The following is a 21,451-nucleotide window of genomic DNA, read 5'->3' as shown; positions in this document are numbered from 1 at the left end:
CTGTCCCCTTACCCTGCTCCATCCATAAGACTCCTCTGCTTCTTTCCCACTCAAGCCTGGTCCCACCTGCCAGCTTTGGAGAGAGCTGTTCCCTGTACATTTGGCCCATCAGGGAGGCCTTCTCTGAGAGTCCTAGCTAAAGAACAACACTTAGCTGACATTTCTCCCCTCACAGGATCTCTTTTGCTCCCCATCTCTGGCCTTTCCATACCGCTGCCCCATAGCCCCACTCCAGTGCCTGGCACACAGCAAGCCCTCAGTAAATGTGTGATGTGTGAAGCAGTTAAGAAATGGCAATTTCATAACATCAAGTGGAATAAAAAGGTGGCTAATCATCTAAGAGAGGTAGCGAAGGAATGAATTATTCCTCCCTTACAGATGTTAACAAATATCTTGAAACACGTTCTCATTTCAAGAACCTCCACTCAAGTCTAATCATGGCTTCGGTCAAGGCTCTGTCTCAAGTGGAGAACAGGAACATCTATCAAGAGAAATGCCAGAGTCCCATGGAACCAAATCAGCTCCATGGCAAGCCTCCCTTGCACAGATCTAGCGGGGCTACTACCACCAAGGAAGATGGAGAAGGAGTGTACAGGGTTCTTCACACGTGCAGGAGACCGGGTATTAGGGCCTGTGTCTGCTCCCTGCCTACAAGTTACTACTCTTCTCAGACCTCGTAAGCGTTCTCGTAAGTTAAAAGTTTGGCTGGAACACCTACCCACAGTGTTCTTACAATGGTGCAACTGAGTGATATGGAGCAAGCAACTTGGACCCTGGTTATGGTATGAAAAGGGGTGGCACTGGGTCTACTCAGTGAGGAGGGCAGGAGACAGAGGCCCTCCCCACACCGGACTCACCTCCTTGGGAGTGCCATGGGGAAATGTAGAGCTGATTCTTATGGGAGTATGGAGAGGAAAGGTTCCTTTGCAATCATCTTGAGAGCCACATGCTGAAAAAGACTTGAAGGTTTACATCTGTGACACTTCATGTTGTTTTGACAGAATTCTTTCTTTAAACTTAAAAGGGGGAGCAGAAACAAATGTGACTATTAAACTAGCAAACTAATAACAGTGCCTTTTGAAGGCTCCATTTTATAATAAGCCTTCTCCAAACACACCACAAGTTTCTGTTTGCATTCCCAAATTTGCAAGTCCACAAGCTACCCAACAGCCTCTAGACATGACTGAGTCCTAAGTCTACCATTGCCTGGTTTCTCCATCTGTCTCTTAAGAATGATTCAACAATGACAACAAGAAAGAGAACGGAGATGGATGAGACTAAAAGGAAAAAAGAAAGTCCATGTTTCTGTGCTAGAAAAAAAAATTTCTCTTTGCCCTTGAAACCCTGATCTTTTTCTCTATCTGAAAGGTAGGTATGTCAGGAACTACCTAAGTATAAATTTAAAATATTGGAAATCGACTGGGAGTAACCTGAAAGAAGTCAACAGTGACTGTCACCCAAGGATATGCTGTATCATACAGATGCCCTCTTGCGCTCCACTCCAGGGGTTCTGATTCAGGGTATGTATCGGTTCATATAGAGGTGTAGGAGCAATATCTGTATTTTAAATGCCCCCAGGTTGTCCTGACTCACTCCAAGTGTAAGTTGCCAACAACTGTAACAGTGAAAAGTGTCTGGAGTGATGCCTGCCATGGAGGATTCTGCCCACTGATTAAGATTTCTTCCAGAACAGTCACTTATCAGCCATGTCAAACTCCAAGGTACAGAGAGGTTCAAAAGCCCCCAGAATATTGGTTGGAATACATAGCCACAGTCCTTATCAGTAGCAGCTGTGAATTTGAATACTGACTTGAATTCCAATAACCCACTTCTTTCCACTCTCAGCCTCTCCTGACTTCCATTCATTCGTCAAGTATGCAGTGATCTCCTGCCACCTGCCAGGTCCCTGATACAGCAGAGGCACTGGGGATACAGCAAAGAACAGAATGGACACAGAACCTTCCCTCATGACACATGCGGTTCGAGGGAGAGACAGAAAGCAAGCAGTAACCCCACAGACAGCCATCTAAGAGCGGTTACACAAGCCAGGAAACAATAGGATTGTGTAAAGGTATGTGACAGGGGTCTACTTCTGCTTGAGGATCAAGAAAGCCATCTGTGGAAGGAGTGTTTAAGCTGAGAGCTAAAGAACGGGAAGAGCTGGCTAGGCAAAGAGCTTTGGAAAGGAGCATATGTCACACATTTTTACATAATAGTCAGTAAGCTTTGCCTGTAAGGGGAGAAATCTGCCCACTTCTCTGTTGTGATCCTTCAGAGACAGCACTCTAGACAATGAAGTAAAACCAATGAGTCCCTAAAAGACCCTCAAACCATCTCATATTCTAGCCAAGTAGTGACCAAGGGGCTAGATGAGCTTTGCCTACTTTATTCATTCATTCATTCTTCACTCAGTAATTTCTTGCATAATCTATTTTTCTCAGGCACTGTGCCAAGTAGAGGTCATATAAAGCTCAATCAATCTCCATCCCTAGCCTCCAGAAATTCATCACCTATTAGGAGAGACACACTAACAAGTAATTGTAAACTAGAATGTAAAATGGGAATAAATATGATACTAAACCCAAGAGAACTAAATGAGATAATATACAAGCATGCAAGATGCTTAGATGAGTGGCTGGAACATGGTAAATATTCCATAAACTTTAGTCATCCTCATTAGAAGATGACAGTGTGTAGGATCCCAGGAAGGGTAGAATAAGGTATTATAGTAGCACCGAACTGAAATGGTTAGCAAAGGTGGGAATAACACTGGAGCTGGCTTCAAAGAATGGCTAGTTAATCTGTAACGTTAATGATAATAGCCAGCCTGTACAGTGTGCTTACTGTGCATCAGGCACTGAGCAAAGTGTGGTCCTCATTTTATCGATGAGGAAATGAAGGCCCCAAAAGGCGAAATAGCTAAGGGCAAATGGAAAAACCAAGATTTGAAACCAAGAGGATCAAAATCTAGAAGCTGATTTTTTTTCTAGTAGTTATATTTTTGAATTTTAGAAAAATATATAAACTTCAATAAAGAGCAAAGAATGTGTTATAAAATCCCATGTACTTATAACCTGAAATTTATGCATTCATTTTTATATTTGCTTTAGTTATTTTTTGTAAAGGCACTGAAATACCACTGAAATATCCTCTGTACTGCTCACTCACCAATTCCATTCTTCTCTTTCCCCAAATATGGCCATTATGGTGAATCTGTGTGTCCTTCTAGTCCTTCAGCTTTTACTTGAATCATCAGTGTAGATGTCCAAAAACTAAGATATTTGTAACAGTAAGTAGTGAGTTGTATTGTGTTTTAAATATCCACACAAATTGTTTCATTCTCTATGTGTTGCCCTGTAACTTGCTTTTGTTCGTGCAGCACTATACTTTGCTGCATGTAATACAATGACACTTATGGATTTGATTTATTCACTTTACCTGCTGTACACCAGTCCATTTCACACCACCAGTGATGTGGCCTCTTCCCCAAACTCCACATCCTACCTCCATTGTGCCCATACCAGGTTCCACAGACGGGCCTGTGTTAGCTTCCCTGGGCACACCAGTCTTCCTCCAGCTGCCCTGACAGAAATTTCAACTCACTGATTCTGGAAGAACACAGCAAGTTCTCCTGGCTCCCATTCACTTGCACTACTGGAAATTGAAAAGGACATGCTAGTCAAGAAAAAGTAGGGCAATAGGAGACAGTTTACTTCTGCTCCACCATCCTTTCACAGAATAGCTGATTTTACCAATATTAGTATTGCTGTCCATTCAATGTTCAGGCACTTTTGTCTATAAAGAACATTAGCCCATGTGAAACTTAGAACTATGCTGATAAGGAACACAGATGAGTCTATGCCCATTTCAAAAATAAATAAATGAGGCTCCAAAGATTAGGTGACTTAGTCAAGGTTCTCAGAATTTAAGATTTTACATATCAGTAAAAGAAAAAAAATGTAATAGTGAGACAAGCATATTTATTTTGTCCATTGACATTTTTAAATATCACCTACTATCACCATTATTTAAAAACAAAAGAAGAATAATAACTACAACAAAAAGAAAATAAAGACCTTTATCTCTGAATATAGTAAGTCCTTAAAACTGAATAAATTTAACTCTAGAGAAAACTAAATCCATTGCTCTTATTTTTTTTGCCTTTTAATATAACTGGCGCAAACTTTGTCTTAGACCACCATGGTCCAAGGACCTGCATCTGGAAACTATTGTGTTAGAGCACAGAATTTTAGAATTACCATATATCTTTAAAATAGCCATGTTCAGATAGGAAGAATTAACATTGTTAAAATGTCCACATTACCCAAAGCAATCAATGTATAGATCCAATGAAATCCCTATCGAAATGCGAATGGCATTTTTCATAAAACTAGAATAAACAATCATAAAATTTATATGGAACCACAAAAGACCATGAATAGCCTAAAGAGTTTTGAGAAAGAAGAATAAAGTTGAAAGTATTATGCTACCTAATATCAAACTATACTATAGGTCTATAGTAATCAAAAGATCATGGTCTTGGCATTAAAACAGATACATGGATCAATGAAACAGAAGAGAGAACCCAGAAATAAATCCATGCCTATATGGTCAGTTAATCCATGACAAAGGAGGCAAGAATGTACAATGAGAAAAGGACAGTCCCTTCAATAAATGATGTTGGGAAAACTGGACAGATACATGCAAAAAAATGAAACTGGACCACTTTCTCACACTATATATAAAAATAAACTCAAAACAGATTAAAGACTTAAATGTAAGACCTAAAACTATAAAACTCCTAGAAGAAAACATAGGCAGTAAACTCTCTGACACTGCTCTTAGTAATATTTTTTTGGATATGTCTCCTCAGGCAAGGGAAACAAAAGAAAAAATAAACAATGAGACTACATCAAACCGAGAAGTTTTTGCATAGCAAAGGAAAACATCAACAAAACAAAAAGACAACCTGAATGAGAGAAGATATTCACAATGATACATCCGATAAGGGATTAATTTCCAAAATATATAAGAAACTCATACAACTTAACACACAAAAAAAGTCTGATTAAAAAATTGGCAGAGACCCCAATAAACATTTCTCCAAAGAGGACACACGGATGGACAATAAACTTATAAAAAGATGCTTAACATCACTAATCATCAGGGAAATGCAAATCCAAATCAGAATGAGATATTACTTCACACCTGTCAGAATGGTTATCATCAATAAATCAACAAACAACAGATGTTAACAAGGATACGGAGAAAAGGAAAACTTCATGCACTGTTGATGGGATTGCAAATTGATATAGGCACCATGGAAAACAGTATGGAGGTTCATCAAAAAATGAAAAATAGAACTACCATATGACCCAGCAATTTCACTTCTGAGTATCTATCCAAAGAAATCTAAAACAATAATTCAAAAAGATAAATGCATCCCTATGTTCACTTCTGCATTATTTACAATAACTAAGATGTGGAAGCAACCTAGGTGTCCATTGATAGATGACTGGATAAAGAAAAAATGGTACATATATACAATGGAATATTACCCAGCCATAAAAAAGAATGAAATCTTACCATTTGAGACAAGGTGGATGGATCTTGAGGATATTATGCTAAGGGAAACAAGTCAGAAAGAGAAAGACAAAACCATATGATTTCGCTTATATGTGCAATCTAAAAAAAAAAAAAATAGAACAAACAAAACAGAAACAAACTCATGGATATGGAGAACAAACTGATGGTTGCCAGATGGGAGGGGGATAAGAGGGCTGGGTCAAAAAGATGAAAGAATTAAAAAACACAAATTGGCATTACAAAATAGTCACGGGAATGTGAAGTACAGCATAGGAAATACAGTCAGTAATTTTGTAATAACTATGTATGGTATTGGACAGGTACTAGACTTATCAGGGAGAATTGCTTTGTAAATTATGCAAATGTCTAATCATTATGCTGTACACCTGAAACTAATTTGTAATTAAAAATTAAAAAAATTTTAATAGATAAGCAAAATATACTAGTAAAGAAAAACAAATAAAAAATAAAATAGCCATATTCAATCACCTCTGTGATGCTTAAATCCCTTGGGTAATATACTTGATTAGTGTGTGTCCAGCAAGCTGTAAGAACGACATTTCGATGAGGCCATTTTGGCATGCAGACATCTTGATGTGTAAAGTATAAAATTTTAATTGAGGCTTTTTGTTAACAGCAGAACATATCAACCACTCTAAAATACAAATAAAGATATGAATTCTTTAGCATTTTTAGCTCTAACCTCAGCTCCATGCCAGAGCTCTGTCACGGATCTTCAGTGTTATCATCTCCTCATCTTTAGGCGAATCGAAATGTGCAAGTGGCAAGTAGGATGTCAGGAATGGGGGCCTGAGTCAGAGAAGAGCTGTGGATCAAGCCTAGGAGGAAGCTGAGTGTGTGTGGCGGCGGGCGGGGGGCCTGGTGGAAGGCCAAGGGGGATGAGAAAATGGACCAAAGGCATCTATTATGCACTTAATTCAAAAATAGCAGGAAGTTTAATAGCAAAAATGAAACCATTTGTTATATTCTGCCATTGCCAAAAAGGTTTGATTCTATCTTAAAAAGCATATTTAAACGCCCATGGTATCAATATACTACAACACTGCCTCAAAATTTCCATGACATGTCTACGGCCATGCCACCCTGAACAAACCTGATCCCGTCTGATTTCAGAAGAAAATAAGCAGAATTGGGCCTGGTTTAGTACTAAGATGGGAGACCACCTAGAAAGACCAGGTGCTGTAGGAGTAAAAAGTTAAAAATAAGGGATTGTAAGTTGACAACGTCCTTGCAATCTGTGAGGTCAACCAAGGGTTGCCTCATCTAAAAAAAAAAAAAATTCCATGATATTAAAACAGAATTGTAGAATTGGGTATGATTACCCCCAAAAACAACAATCTGAAGTATCTTTGAACTTTCGCAGCTATTGGAAAATCTTTCTTACAGACAACTAAAATGTATTTCTATGTAATAGATGCCAGGATCCCAGACCTCACCTTGGCCCTCATCCAAGAGAATCTAATTCCTCTTCCTCGTGACAACTTTTCATACAATCAGACCTTCCCCCAAATCACTTCTTCAGGCCAGGGGCCTCAGTTCCTTCGTGAGTTCCTGATGTGATGTAGTTTCACATCCCCTCCCTTATCTTAGACATCTTCCTCTGAATATGTTTTGACTTGTCTTTATTGCTCTTCAAGTGTGGCACAGAAAACAAAATTTAGTTCTCCAGACCTTGCTCTCCCAGTGGATCCATCATTCCCTTCACTTTAAATGGCAGCCTCGTTCATGAGTCATAAGAGCACACTAGGTGTTATTGTCAGCATAGCACATCACTGATATTGCAACTATGCCGTCAGTGCATGGGCTCAAACCTGGATCTTCTAGCTTATAAATTGGGGTACTTTCCCTGTACCACACAGACTTGAGGCTCCCAGGACACTGTCCTAATGAGAAAGAGAGATGTGAGCACATTGCTGCTGGTGTGCAGCTCCAGAATGAGACACAGAAGTTCAACTCCAGATGCTCTCCTTTCCTTTATCCCAGCGAGTCCTGGTTAGAAATCCTCTAAGTATTAGAAGCATGGTCTCCAGCTGCTTGGAACACATTTGAGTAACTTCTGCTTCCAGCTGTCATCTCCATGGCACAGTAGTTGCTTGGAGGAATAGGAAACCAGCAATTCTCTAGTAACTGTGCACTCGCCCTAGCATCCTCACCCCCATATTGCCCTTGCAGATTGCCTGCCTGGGGACAACATACAGGTGTCTCAACCCTTCGCAGAGTCACAACAGTAGGGGGATTTGACATAGTGACATTCAATGCATGAATGAGCAACAAAAATTAGAGAAACTTCCAGGGGGAATGGAATCAGTAGGAGACAGATCATCTACCACTCTTGATTGACTTTCCCACGGCATGAAAATTTCTCTTCTGCTATGAAAGAAAATTTTCCTGAGTCCGCCCCTACTTCTCTCACTGTATTTCCCTTTAAAATATTTTCTATGGTAAGTGAGACAGTCATTAAGACACTAAAATTATGAAATGCTTATGGATATACTTTAAACAATGGATCCTTGCAGCGAACCTTCTCATGGTGAATAAATCCTGACTAAGCTGACTGTTGACTATAGATCCCTGTAGTAAACACACACACACCTCACACCACACACACACACACACACACACACACACACACACACGCCACATGTAAAACCATTACAGGATAAATTCTTTCTTGAACTATGGTTCCAGCTGTGAGAAGTTCCCCATTAGCAACAACAATTGCAGGGTGACAGTGATTCACCATATATCTCATTTAGAACAAAACAACTCTTATGAGCATCCTAGAAGGATGCATTTATTCACTATCACAGTGAATTTTAACTTCTCAACCATTCATCTTCTCCCCTCCCATTAATTCTAGGTTCTGCTAGCAGCCACCCTCCTTAATTCTCATTATAACTATTAATATTAATAAAGATAGTGAGGCTTATGAGAAGAAAATGTCTTTCAGCACAGAGGAGACAATCCCCGCCACTGCAGGAAAGGGTTTTAACATTCAGATTTCATTATCATTAATGTGACTTCTGCCAGCGAAAGATTTGCACATGAAGACAAAACTCTGCCTAGACACATATTGGTTTCCTTTCATTATAGGGACATTTTCAAGAATATTCAAAATGCAACACAAATTAGACATGTCAGGAGGCTACAGAACACACTGCTCACTGTGAAAAATGTCAAGTTGGTTGCAGTAAGAAATTCATGGTATGGCAGTTTCCTTCCCTGCATGGCAGAAGTTTGAGTTTAAATGCTCCTTAGAGATTTCCACTTGGAAAGGACCTTGTCATAAGCCCTTGGACTGAAAGAAACCAGATGGCCAGAAGCTGTTCTCTGTTCTTCAGCCTCTGTAGAAGAGAAGGAGAGAAATACAAGAGAAGGAGAGAAATAGGGTCAGGGAGCCTATTCCAGGCCTGTCAGGTGCCAGGCTCTCTGAGCGTATAGGGCAGAAATAGTGGCCCAGGAAACTCACTCAGGCCAGGGCTCTACAGAGAGATGCACGCTACTGATGAAAGCACGCTACTGATTTTAGAATTCCTGAAGTCCACTGAAATGGTCCAGTAAGTGTATGTTGCATGCTATCCCGAGAAAAAGTAGAGTCAGTCAAGGTCTGCTCACAAGGTGCAGGTAAGTGGGCAACAGCAGGTTGTAACCTGCTTTGCTTCTTCCTTGGTGAGCTGTTGTGCTTCTCCAGAGGGGTGTGTGTGTGTGTGTGTGTGTGTGTGTGTGTGTGTGTGTGTGTGTGTGTGTGTGTGTGTGAGACAGGACAGAGACGGGGAAAGAGAAAAAACATGACATTGACGTAGCTAATGATTGCAAGGGTTGGCTAAAATTATCAAGCCATGAGCTTGGATTTGCCATTCATACTACTCCCTGACCATCTAAGACTAACCATAATGTTGTAACATACATGCACAGGTGCACATGTGTGAATGCACACATGTTCACACAGAAAATGTTTAAGAAAAAGATTCACTGTAATTTCTCTTGGTCTTTGGGAGGACCGGGAAGCCAATGATCAAGTGAGTTCAGTGTGAGGATTCCAGGGCACCTCTGCCCATTATCTTCCATTTAAGGCTGACCTTGTACACACTCAGTAGCCTTGCATTCCTTTTTATGGCAAACAACATCATTAGTGCACCATGGCAACAATCATGTCTACTCTTACAGGCCTTTAGGTGCTGAAAGGTGTCTCATTGGTCAGAAATGCATGTCACTGCTCTCAGTTTTGGTTCTTGAACTGCTAAATCAATTTTACCCCTACAATCTGGGGACCTAAGAAAGCTAGAAGAAAAAAGCCAAGTGGACCACAACTCTTTTCTTGAGTAAACAATCTATTTACATACAAAAGAAATAAGACAGATCTTATTATCCAGCAGCATTCTACCATGTTATGCAATTTTACCATTGACCTAGATAACCTGAGTTCTTGGAAAATTCCAGTTGGACTGTACCAAATAATACAAAAACACATTCGCATTATCCCAAAAGATAAATGTCTTTAAATAAAAGTGTTCTCATTTTTTTCGTCATTAAAATAGGAATTTAAATTCCTATCCTTCTCTATTCATGGTTATAGGTTGATGCAAGTAGACTGGATGAACTATATTTCAGCATCTATTTTTACAAAGTAAGAAGCACATGAAAATCAAAGTAAGGAAGGTTCTCACTTTGCCGGCCTGCACTTTCAAAGTGAAGTATTGAAATATTGTCTGGAAAATCCAGTCCTAAGACCATAAAGATATTTCCCTGTGAATTTAACTTAGTATCAAAACAGGTCCTACAAACAGGAAATAATTTAAATATTCAAAAAGAGATATAAATTAATTCATAATCTTTCCATTAGTGGATATTTTTCATGACATTTAGCAGTTTAACCAATCTCTAAAAATATCAACTCATTCTAAAATTTGAAAGTGTCAGTTCTCTGAGCTGTCTGAGTCCTTCCCAATAGAACAAGTGAATTCCCCACTAGTCAGATGTCCCTTCCTGCTGGGCCACTTAATCGAACCCTCTAGGTACATCACAGCCCAAGTGACTCCCCAGAGGAGGAAATGCCCAAGGACTTGAAAAGAGAAAGTATTTCATACCTGCTAGGCCAATAAGAATCATTTACCCTTGAGTGTCAGTAAAGGAAGAAGCCAAAAATGGCTCTTAACCAGGCATCCCCTAGGGAGCACAAGGCTGTGTATGCATCTAGGAATTTTGCTTCCTTTGGTCTAGGTCAGTAATATTCAGATCATAGCTCTTCAGCTTCAAGCAGATCTGTTCACATGCAAATTGTGGCTGGCAAAGCCCTCTCTTTCTCTACTAAAAAATATATATTTCACCTCTTTTTCCAGGGCAAAACCAAGTGATGCTTTTATTTAGTAATAATTGCAAATATGGCTCCTGTTACATTAAACTCTGAGGAACACTAATGCAAGGCCAAATGCAGCTACTCTGACTTCTCATAGGAATGACTTTCACTCTCAACTTCTCTGGGGCCCTTAGCCAAGCAGAACCTTCAGCGATGTATTGAACTACCAACCATGATAGGGCTGGGAAAGGAGGAAGGAATTTCCTAATGTTTTCCTATCTGATCCATACCAGCTTCCCCAGAGAATGAGCCTAAGACAGAATATTCTCACTTGAATCCAAAATGTGTATAGACCAAGTAGCTCAGGACTTACCACTTGTTTGCACTGACATTGTCCCAGTGGGGACTCAGAAAAGTAAAGTAACTTGTCAGAGGCCACCCAGCAGTTAAGTACCAGAGCCATGACTCCAACTCAGTTCTGTTGTGCTCCAAAGTGCATGACCTTTACATTGTGTGGCACTGCTGACATTTTTCTTAAGAGTTCTCAGGGACTGTTTCAGTTAAGGTAACATTCACTGCTATAACAAATAAGCCCCAGATTGTATATCAACTCAAATAAGATAGAAGTTTATTTCTTGAACACATAAAGTCTGAAATGAATATTCCTGATAGGAAGCAGCTCTCCTCCAAGCAGTGAGTCGAAGACCCAGAAGCCTTCTACCTTGCGGTTCTTCCATCTCAACCTGTGGCTTCCATGGTGGTCATGCTCGTCTTCACCAAGAAGGTAGAAGAGGGAGAGAGGGCATGGAGGATCATTCATGGGTCAGGCCTGGAAATGGCCCACATCCTTTAGTCTAGAACTCAATCTTTTGAGAATGTAGTCTAGCTGTGTACCCGGGAAAAAAAGAAACTGGTTTGGTGAACAGCTAACCAATTTTTTTCTCACAAAAGCTAAAAAATTTAGTATTTGAGAAGAAAAGAACATGCTACCCGACAAAAGTTTGTGGCATAAATTATGTGCGTTTTAAAAGATAACATGTATTAATACATTTATATGCATTGACCACAATTAAGATTTGAAAAACCTTTTAAGCCAGGCCCTATGATCAGTAATCATTTTATATGTCTGAAGAGAAATACAAAATCATTTACAATCTTTCTATGAGTAAACATGTTTCATGATATTTAGCAATATAACCAGCCTCTAAAAACAACTACTAAAGATAGAATTAATAATATAAAAGGGTCAGGTTCCCCTAAGTATTACACCATCAGTAAGAACTGGGCTTGGCCCTGAAAAGTACCTTCCCACTTAGGTAGACCCTGTTGTTTCAACAGGAGAGATGAATATCCCAGAACCCACAAAGCCCAAGTGCCCCGCGGGCTACATAAATGCTGGTGCTTTAATGTTACTGGCAAAAATTTACACAGCTTTCCTATTAAGCCCCAACTCAGCACATAAATATTTGAGATTTCATCTACCCACATCACTTTGGCCAGTGATGACTTCTCACTCCAGACCCTTTTCAGCAGCAAGAGAAGGAAGAAGTTCTGATGACAGTGACAACGTCTTAAGCACTTTCCCTAGGCATGAGCTAGGCAGTGACCAAGGAAGATAAAACTGCATCCCTTCAAGGTCTGTTCATTGGCTGTTTCAAATGTCCAGGTGCATATATATAGCAGTATTTGGAAACTGAAGCTCTGAGCACCCTGAAGAATAAACTAAACGTGCACGTTCTCATAAATTTGGGGTAGATAAAAGAGAGTTGCTTAAGACAGGAAAACATTGACTTTATTTTTATGGTTTGTTAGATGTGGTTCAAGTAAATGTCTCCTCTGCTCTGTTAGCAACCCTTCCTCTGTCCCCACCCCTATTTTAGCTTTCTTCTTGGCCTTCTGCAGAAAATCAGACGGTGGGAACCAAAGCTTAACATAGTTCGTCAAATGCTAAGTGCTCGTTTCAATTCCCCAATATGTATTAAGCACCATTAAAACCAGACTACGATATAAGTATTGGGGTTACGACATGGTCCCACCTTAAAGAGGCCCTATTCTTTCTGAGAAAGCAAAGGTGCATATTCTCTTGCATATAGAAGAAACGCAGAAACTATTTCTTGCATGACCGAATGAATAATCAGACCCTGTAATCATATTCTATGTCAAGAAAAGATCTCCAGCCTTTTCTAAAAAATGAAGACCATATCAATTTGGCTGAGTTGTTGACCCCTGTTTCCTTTCATATATTAGGTAAATTGCACAGTTCTCACTGATAAGAGTGAGTGAAAACAATATTAAAAGAATTTCTCCCTAAAAAATATTTTAATATGCTTTTTAAAAATTTCTCAATTACAGTTGACATTCAATATTATATTTGTTTTAGGTGTACAGCATAGTGGTTAGACACTTTTATAATGTACGAAGTGATCCCCCATAAGTCTTGCACCCACCTGATACCATATATAGTTATTACAATATTATCGACTATATTTCCTAAATTGTACTTACATCCCCATGATTATTTTGTAACTGCCAATTTTTACCTCTTAATAGCATCACCTTTTTCACTCAGCCCTTCAACCTCCCTCCCATATGGCAACCATAAGTTTGTTCTCTGTATCTATGAGTTTGTTTCTGTTTTGTTTGTTCATTTATTTTGTTTCTTAGATTCCACATATAAGCAAATCATATGGTATTTGTCTTTCTCTGTCTGACATATTTCACTTACTGTAATATCCTGTAGGTCCATCTATCTATATTATTGTAAATGGTAAGATTTCATTTTTTTATGGCTGAGTAATATTCCATTGTATATATGTACCATCTCTTCTTTATCCATTAGTCTTTTAATTTGAGCATTTAATCTATTTACATTTAAAGTAATTATTGATAGGTATGTAGGTGTTGCCATTATATTGTTTTCTGATTGTTTCCATAGCTCTCTCTTCCTTTCAAATTCTCTTGCTCGCCTCTCTTGTATGTTGATGACTTTCTGTAGTGTTCTGTTAGAATTCCTTTTTCTTTTATTTTTGTATATCTACTGCAGATTTTTGGTTTTGGTTACCCTGTGCTTCACATATACTAAGCTATATTTATAGCAGTCTGTTTTAAGTTGATGGTTGCTTAATTTCAAACACATTCTAAAATCTACAATTTTTACTCACCCTCTCCACTTTATGATTTTGTCATTTTTTTTACTTCTTTTGTGTCACATACTTGTGTGTATCCTTTAATTTCCTATTGTAATTATACATGATCTTCCTACTTTTGTGTTTCATTCTTTATACTAACTTCAGTATTGGTCGATCCACTGTTTTTATTACGTACTTGCCTTTGTCACTGAGAATCTTTTTTGGCAATATTTTCTTATTCGTATTTTTTTTTTTTAATTTCTTCTTCTTCCTGTAATACTGGCTTGAGGATGAACTCCTTCAGCTTTTTCTTCTCTGGGAAGGTCTTTATCTGTCCTTCAATTCTAAATAATAGCTTTGTTAGATAGAATAATCTTGGTTGTAGGTCCCTACTTTTCATCACTTCAAATATTTGGTGCCAATACCTTCGGACCTGCAAAGTTTCTGTTGAGAAATCAGCTGATACATTCTCTTTGTCTCTAACCTTTGGCATTTTAATTATGATGTGTCTTGGTGTGGGCCTCTTTGGGTTCATCTTGTTTGAGACTCCCTGTGCTTCCTGAACTTGTATGTCTATTTTCTTACAAGGTTAAGAAAGTTTTCCAACATTATTTCTTCAAATAGGTGGTCAATTCCTTGTTCTCTCTCTTTTCCTTTTGGTATCCCTATGATGAAAATGTTGGTATGCTTGATGTTGTTCCAGAGGCCCCTTAAACTATTCTCATTTTTTTTTTTTGGATTCTTTTTTCTTGTTGCTGTTCTGATTGGGTGTTTTCTGCTTCTTATCGTCTAGATTGCTGAGTCAATCCTCCACTTCATCCAATCTATGATTGATTCCTCCTAAGGTAGTCTTCATTTCAGTGATTGTATTCTTCATTTTAGTGATTGTATTCTTCATTTCTGACTGGTTCTTTTTTATGATTTCTATCTCCATTTTTATGTTTTCTGTCTCTTTGTTAAAGTTCTCAGTGAGTTCATTTACTCTTCCCCTAAATTCATTGAGCATCCTTATAACCAGTGTTTTAAATTCTGCATCTGATAGATTTCTTGTCTCCATTTAGTTTAGTTCTTTTTCTGGAGCTTTGTTCTGATCTTTCATTTGAGACATGCTTCTTTGTCTCTCCATATTGGCTGCCTTCCTCTATTTGCTTCTATACATGAGGTAGGGCTTCTGAGTCTCTTGGTCGTAGTAGGACAGCCTTATATGAGTCCAATGGTGCAGTCTCCCTGGTCACCTGAGCCAGGTGCTCCAGATGTGTTTCTTGTGTGGGTTGCATATGATCTCCTATTGTAGTTGAGCCTCAGTTGCTATTTTCACATCAATGGAAGGGATTGACCCTTGGGCTGATTGGTTGTTAGGACTGCTCAGTGACTACAGTGCAGGAACTGTTGTACAGAGGCTGACCCTATGGAGTAGGATTCACTTTAGCAGGTCTCTGACACCTGCCCAGTCTGCCCTTTGTGTGTGTTGTCCTCGGATGTGGCCTTCGGTGGTCCTCTGGTTCAGACTGAAGTCGGTCACCAGGCGAGCAGGCCAGAGCCTCCTGGGGTTTGGGGGGCTCCACCTCAGGCAAAGTTCAGCTGTGGCCTGTGTCCTGCCAGGGGCCACCTGGCATGAGCCACCAAGCAATCTGCAGATGGCCACTACCCACACTGGTCTTGGATGTGCCTTGAGAGGCCAAGCCACTAACTGAGGCTGGCTGTCACTAGTGCTGGGCTTGAGACTGCTTGGCAAGGGGTATGGGCATACCAAGGCCAGGTGCTACTTATTTAGGTTTTGTGAACCTTTGAGAGATTTTAGTAAAGTCACAGCATGAGCCAAGACAAGGCATTTCTATGGAAAAGCCACTGAAAGTGGCTTGCGTGTGTCCATAAATTGGGTAGGGGGAGTGTGTCTCAGGGAATCACCAAGGTGGGGTAGCCAAGTTGATGGAGACTTAGATGTGGCAGTCACCTGGGTCTGCCCACTGGGCAGGGAGAGGGCTCAACAAAGAAACAATGCCCTCTGCCAACACTCCTGTTTAAAAGAGAAAACTGCCCCTCCAGCCTTCTCCCTGAAGCCAGACAACTCAGTTCCTCCTTATATGTCCCCAATGCTGGAGCTCAGAGCTAGTGAGTCCGCCAGCGAGTAAGTCTTTGTGTGGACCCCTTAAGAGGAATGTCTGCAATTCCTGCCACCCTCCCTCTCACTCAGACACAATCTCTGCTGGTTTTTACAGCCAAAAGTTGTGGGACTTCTCTTCCCTGCACTGAAACCCTGGGCTAGGGAGCCTGGTGTAGGGCTGGGACCCCTCACTCCTCTGCAGCCAAGATATCCTTCCCAATTCTCAAACACTGCACGTGGTGGGATCAACCCATTCCGTGTTTCTGCCTCTCCTACCAGTCACAGGGTGGTCTCTTTTGTGTGTCCTCAGTTATAGAACTTCTGCTCAACTAGACTTCAGGCTATTCTCAATTATGGCTGCTCTGTAGGTTAGTTGTAATTTTGATGTGACCACAAGCACAGCATTTACCTACTCTGCCATCTTGACCAGAAGCCTGGAAGTATAACTTTTTCATAATATTTAATTTGCCATTAGTATGTTCAAAAGGAGAGAAGGCCCTCATGCGCTATCACACATATTAGCTGACTTGACTGACAGATCATTCTCATTGCAAATTAATTCTCTGGCAATCTAGTTACTTGTACCAACCTCTGTAAGACAATAAATTGACCTGTGAGAGATGAGGGATCCAGTCTCGGTGTGCTGTTGAAATCAGATTCAATCCTGAGTCCATTGGCAGGCCACCTTGTGAAGTCTTTGGGCAGCTGGTTGGGCAGCCTGCTAGTCATCACATTTTTTTCTCAGGCTCAGTCACTCAGCACTGCTGTGGGATGTTGTGCATGGTACAGTGAGTGAGTGTTCTTAATGTGCAACCTTCAGATGCTTCCAGGAACAGACGGGTTGGGAAACATAGTTAGCATTGTATATATGATCTAATGAGTCCTCACATTAAGGTTGAAGGCCCCAAACCTCACCATTTGAGAATTTTTTCCATGAAATAAGTTGACTATTTAATTGAAATACTCATAGACCCAACTATAAATCGAATACATTTTTGTTTATTTAAGTGAATTTTAGGAACAAGAGTCATGCAAATATACTATAACTCTGTCATTTCCTCCAAAAACCACAAAGAAAATGGATTATCAGCAATGTGTATACCTGCATTGATGTGTTTGAAAACTATCAACAAATTCATATTCATGTAAATATTTGTTTCTTAGTACAGCTCACATGAGAATCACAGTTTAGAGAATTTCAGTTCTCTTTGTTTATGGGAGCTCCATTGTAAGTAACTAATTACTTTTCTCTTGCTACTTTTAAGATTCTCTTTGTCTTTAACTTTTGACATTTCAAGTATTATGTGTCTTTGTGTGAGTCTCTTTGGGTTCATCTTGTTTGGAATTTTCTGTGCTTCCTTTACTTGTATATCTATTTCCTTTGCCAGGTTAGAGAAGTTTTCGGCTATTATTTCTTCAAATAGGTTTTCAATTCCTTGCTCTCTCTCTTCTCCTGGTACTCTGTGATTCAAATGTTGTTACAAGTGATAGAATCCCAGAGGTCCCTTAAACTACTCTTATTTTTAATTTGTTTTTATTTTTGCTATTTCAGTTGAATGTTTTCTGCTGCTTTATCTTCCAACTCCCTGATTTTATCCTCTGGTTATTCTAAACTGCTGTTGATTTCATCTAACTTATTTTTCATTTCAGTTCTTGTATTCTTCATTTATGACTGGTTCTTTTTTGTTTTATATCTCTTTTTTTAGTTTCCTACCTCTTTCTTGTAGTTCCCACTGAGATCATCTATTCTTCCCCTAGGTCCATTGTGCACCCTTATAACCTATACTTTGAACTCTGTGTCTAGTAGGTTGCTTGCCTCCATTTCGTTTAGTTATGTTTCTAGAGTTTTGTCCTGTTCTTTCATCTGGGACATGTTTTTTTGTCTCCTCATTTTGGCTACCTCCCTGTTTCTTTTCTATGTTTTAGGTAGATCTGCTACATCTTCCAGTTGTGACAAATTGGCCTTATGTTGAAGGTGTCCTGTGAAGCCCAGTGGAGCATATCCCTGTTCACCCTAGTCATGTGCTTCAGGAGTGTCCCTTGTTGTGTGTGCCCTCTTATTGTAGTGGAGCCTTGATTGCTGTCAGGATCAGTGGTTGGGATTAACCCTCAGGCTGACTGGCTGTGAAGAGTGGCCATGACTATAGTAAACAAGCTGTTGTTCAGGGGCTAATCCCACAGAGTAGGATTTGCTTTAGTGGGGCTCTGGTGTTTATCAAGTCCGCCCTTTTGGTGTGTCATTTGTGGTATTAATTGAGTGGGATCTTATGCAGTCTGAAGCCAGCCACCAAGTGTGTTGGTTCTGGGGCTTCTTAGGAGATGCTCCAGTGCAGGCCAAGTTCAGCTGCTGCCTATGTCCAACTCAGGGTCACGTGGTAGAAATTACAAAGTGATTTGCAACTAGTATCTGTGTATACTGGCCTTGAAGTTGGCTGGTAGTTGTCATACTGTGAACTGAGGCTTGCTGCCACTCGTGTCAGACTTGGGGCCACTTAGCAAGAGGTACAGGGTGCACCAAGGTCAGCTGCTGCTCTTTTGAGGTTTGCATACCTTTGGGATGTTTTAGGAAAGTCCTCTGTGTGGGCCAGGCTGACCGTTTGTGTGTATTAGTCCCTAAAATGGTTCAAGTGGAGCACGTGATTTGGGTTGGGCAGTGTCTCAAGAATCAACAGGGTGGGGAGAAAGAGGTGTTAGCCAAGTTAATGGAGACTCAAATGTGGTGCCTACCTATACCTGCAGGTTGTTTGGCAGGAAGGGCTCAACAACAGCAACAACAACAACAACAACAATGGCACCTGCCAGCACTTTAGTTCTTGAGAGAGCAAAGCTGTCCTTTCAGCCCCAACTCTTAAGCCAGACAATTCAGTTCCTCTCTATATGTTTCTGGCCCTTTTTGTGCTGCTTTCCATCTCTGGAGCTTAGTGTTAGTGTTTGTGAGTGAGTCTGTGCATGGGTCCCTTAAGAGGACACCTGGGTCTACAGCAGCCCTCCAATCTCACCATGATGAAGTCTCCATTAATTTTCACAGCATGATGTTGTGGGGCCTCCTCTTCTCAGCACTGGTGCTCTGGCCTTGGAAGCCTGTTATGAGGCTGGGACCCCTGCCCCTAAGGTAGAACCTCTGCAGCTGAGATATCCCTCCCAGTTCTTAATCATCACACATGGGTATGAGACCAGCCCTATTTGCATTCCTGCCCCTCCTACAAGTTTTGACATAACTTCTTCTTTATATCCTTAGTTATAGGACTTCTGTTCCAGTAGTCTTCAGGTGGTACTCAAGGGTAACTGTTCTCTAATTTAGTTGTAATTTTGATGTCTCTCCATGAGAAATTTGATAAAACAATCAGTGAAAGTACAAAAAAACAGGATGAGTTATTAAATATTCTTAATATTTAGCTTTTCCCAGTTTATCTTTTTAAAGAATAAATACTCATAAACATAATTGTGTTATAAAGTTATTTCAAGCTTATGAAAACTACAAGATGCTTTTCAGGTTACTATTGAGAGCCAATAGAAATATTATTGTCAAGTCAAAATTCATTTCAAATCTCCCCAAAGATTTTGATACCTTTTGTAATAGAGGTAAATCATTGTACAATGCATGAAATCCATTTTTCTTCAAATATATTCTGCTATAAAGTTTAACTGGGGAAAACTATGGCAAATCAGACACAGAGAGCCCAGGATACATGAAAAGTGGTTTAGTTCAGAACAAAGGACAAACACATATGGCAGTCATATTGCCATTTGGACAGATACAGGGTCTCTCTAAATCTCAACATATTATACTGAATAAGTACCCTCGATGACTAGGCCAGTCTCTCTATAAGACAAGAAACTGCTTTAGCCACACATGAGAGATTATTTTAATATGAGAGATTTTACCCTGCCTGGTATTTTATTCAAGATGTTTAGTGATATATTTGGAGACTCTTTCTTAAGGTTCATTGCTTAAATCTTTGTGTGTGTGTGTGTGTGTGTGTGTGTGTGTGTGTGTGTGTGTGTGTGTGTGTGTGTCAATGTGTATGGGTGTGTACTGGAGTGGTAGCTCTTTACAATTTGGGGGCTCCTCCCCAATTGAGGTTTGCATACCTTTGGGACGTTTTAGGAAAGTCCTCTGAAATGACTTGAAATTCTTGAAATGACTCTGGCAACTTCATTTTCATATCCTGCAACGTAAGTACATTAAGCCTTCTGACTTTAATACCCTTGACCTATTTAAAACATCATCCACCCCGCCTATGTTCTCCACTCTCCAAATTTATATCTTTTGTTCCTATTTCCTGTTGGTTTTTTTTTTTTTTTAAGTATAGAGATTTTTTTAAAGTAGTATCAAACATTTTTGTTCCTTGATGGCATTATTATTGGCTCTTCATCTCTGTCTAATAAAAAGAGAGGTAACATTTTCTTTGCCCTCTCTTGTTCTTCTATATCTTCTGCAAGTTGTGTGTTACAAGCTGCTTTTGCTAGTTTGGCCTTATTCTACCAAGTCTTTGTCACCAAAGTGTATGCTGCTTGAGAATCTACCTATTTTTTGGCCACTCTTACATTTTTATTTCATCTCTTTCTTACATGAACTTGTTTTCTTCCTCTTTTCTCAGTTTCATTGGAACCAAAGAAAATATTTCTGTGTGTCCTTCTATTTTTCTTCTTTAAAAAAATGCAGTTATTCAGAACTTATGTGCTTCTTATACAGCTAGGTTCCATAAGTTTTTTTTATGTAAGCTTATTAAAGTCTGTTTTTGTAACATTTGTTTACTGACAATAACATCTATATTTGCTAACATCAATTATCTTCTAAAAGAAATGGTTGAATTGTACTCATTTTTATATATTGATAGCCTAAGGCTTTCCTATACATTCCCTTTTTGCAGTATGTAGAGCTGAACAGTTTTATTTAAAATGTTTAGAGATGACCAGCCTGGGACAGAGTTACAAGTTTTAAAATCTCACTATACTTAAATCCATATTTTAATTATTCATTTGTCATTCTATTAAGCATTGAGTTGGACTAGAATTGTCTATGTCTCAAAGATCTCTTTAGTCTATTGACGAGAACTCCCTGACTCCCACTCCCATTGATTTATAACCAACAGAAAGCCTCCCTGTTCTCGTTCAGCACCTACTGGTCCCAGAACAGTGAACCCAACAAACAGGAACATATTTTCCAAGTCTGGCTTGGAAAACCACTTTCACTTTCAGAAGGGAAGCTGTATAATTATACTCCATCCAGGAGAGAGCCACATGCAGTTAAGTAGAGAACAAATGCCTTTGATAAGAATTTTGAATATTCTTGAACTCAAGGACAAATGAAGG

At 39.6% G+C, this 21,451-nt stretch overlaps 1 long non-coding RNA gene and 1 pseudogene across 1 annotated transcript; one reads left to right on the top strand and one right to left on the bottom strand.

Moving 5' to 3' along the window:
* Positions 1 to 852: 852 nt before the first annotated feature.
* On the bottom strand, positions 853 to 6,396 carry LOC120583813 (uncharacterized). Its single transcript, XR_005647873.1, has 4 exons — positions 6,290 to 6,396; positions 6,076 to 6,176; positions 5,587 to 5,624; positions 853 to 949 (listed from the first exon to the last, which is right to left on the bottom strand). It is a non-coding gene; the product is annotated as an uncharacterized LOC120583813 (long non-coding RNA).
* A 276-nt stretch (positions 6,397 to 6,672) lies between these two features.
* Positions 6,673 to 6,795, top strand: LOC120583914 (uncharacterized; annotated as a pseudogene).
* Positions 6,796 to 21,451: the final 14,656 nt, after the last annotated feature.

The sequence above is a fragment of the Pteropus medius genome, unplaced genomic scaffold (assembly GCF_902729225.1).
Source record: "Pteropus medius unplaced genomic scaffold, Ma_sr-lr_union100, whole genome shotgun sequence".
NCBI classification, from domain to species: Eukaryota; Metazoa; Chordata; class Mammalia; order Chiroptera; family Pteropodidae; genus Pteropus; species Pteropus medius.
Note: the sequence above shows the minus strand (reverse complement) of the source record. Positions and strands in the feature narration are given on the sequence as shown.